This window comes from Octopus bimaculoides, chromosome 22, assembly GCF_001194135.2.
Source record: "Octopus bimaculoides isolate UCB-OBI-ISO-001 chromosome 22, ASM119413v2, whole genome shotgun sequence".
Classification (NCBI taxonomy): Eukaryota; Metazoa; Mollusca; class Cephalopoda; order Octopoda; family Octopodidae; genus Octopus; species Octopus bimaculoides.
The window spans coordinates 22,804,936-22,806,690 of NC_069002.1; the positions used below are offsets into that span (position 1 = coordinate 22,804,936).

The window sequence follows — 1,755 nt, forward strand, 5'->3', positions numbered from 1 at the left end:
ACGTTTACATCCCTTTTGCTCATTAGGGAATATGCTACTTTCTATTAAAAAACTATAGGTGTACTCGGTTAGGACAGATGTTAGTGTCTTATACATTGTTGTTAAGCAGGTTATGGGGCGATAATTTTTTGGTTTGTTTGTTTCCTCATTTTTTGGAAGCAGGAATGTTAAACCATTAACTAGCCAAGAGGGCATCAAACTAGGATTTTGCAAAACATATTATTATTATTATTATTATTATTATTATTATTATTATTATTATTATTATTATTTTATGTTTGACTTTTGTTTTGCATTTGTACAAGTTGGATCCAAGTCTCACCCAGAGACCTCAAGAGACAACAAAAGGTGGTGAGCTTGCAGAACTGTTAGCACACTGGGTGAAATATTTAGTGGTATTTTGTCTGCCGTTACGTTCTGAGTTCAAATTTCGCCAAGTTTGACTTTACCTTTCATCCTTTCGGGGTCAATAAATAAACACCAGTGCAACTAGCCCTCTCCCCACCAAATTTCAGGCCTTGTACCTTTAGCAGAAAGGATTATTATTATGATCATTATGAAATGATCATAATAATAATGATTATTATAAACACTGGGTGGGGGGTGGTGTAATCGACTCATCCCTCTCCAAAGTTCTGCCCTTGCGGCAAAATTTGAAACCATTATCGTTATTACTGTCGTTGAGATGGGGAGCTGTCAGAATTGCTATTGTATTGGACAGAATGCTCAGCTACATTTCTTTCAACTCTTTACATTCTGAGCTCAAATCCTGATGAAGTGAACTATGCCCTTTGTCCTTTTTGAGATCAATAAAATAAGTACCAGTTAACTGGTGGTGGTGGTGGTGGTGGTGGTGGTGGGGAGGGGTCAACGGAATTGACTAAACCCCCTGCCTCCAAATTTCAGGCCTTGTGCCAAAATTTGAAACGATCATTATTTTATTTTTAAAATTTTATTCTTCAATTTTATTATCATAATTTAATTATATTACTATTATAATTTGATTTTATTATTTTATTATTTTGTTATTTTTATTATTATTAATTATTTTTTAAAGCGGTGAACTGGCAGGTGTGTTACTGTATAGGAGAAATCACTTACCGGGTTTTCTTCCAACTTTACATTGTGAGTTCAAATACTGCTGAGGCTGACTTTGCCTTTCATCCTTGTGGGGTTGATAAAACAAGTACAGTCAAAGACGGGTTGATATAATCGGCTTACCCCTTCCCCTGAAATTGCTGGCCTTGTGAAAATATTTGAAACTTTATTATCATTATTATTATTTAATTTTCATATTATTATTATTATTATTATTATTATTATTATTATTATTATTATTATTATTATTAATATTATTATTTAATTTTTATATAATTGTTATTATTTAATTTCTATATTGTTATTATTATTATTATTATTTTTGATATAATTATTTTCATTATTTAATTTTAACATTATTATTATTATTATTATTATTATTATCATTATTATTATTAAATTTATCATCATCATTATTGTTATTTAATTTTATTATCATTATTATTGATTTTACTATTATTCTTTTGTACCTCTTTTCCTCCAGTGTATTGCCTTTAATATAAGCTTTAAGACTTCTGTCAGAAAAATAAAAGAGGACTCAATACCTGTTAAATATGCTTTCGATGTTTGTAATGTTTGCTTTATTTTATTGTATTCTATGCTTTGATTATATATATATATATATATATATATATATGTATACATATATATATATAT

At 28.9% G+C, this 1,755-nt stretch overlaps 1 protein-coding gene across 2 annotated transcripts in view; it reads left to right on the forward strand.

Moving 5' to 3' along the window:
• The window catches only part of LOC106880957 (phosphatidylinositide phosphatase SAC2), a 538,096-nt gene that overhangs the window by 91,227 nt on the left and 445,114 nt on the right, over positions 1-1,755 (forward strand). The window lies entirely within an intron of this gene.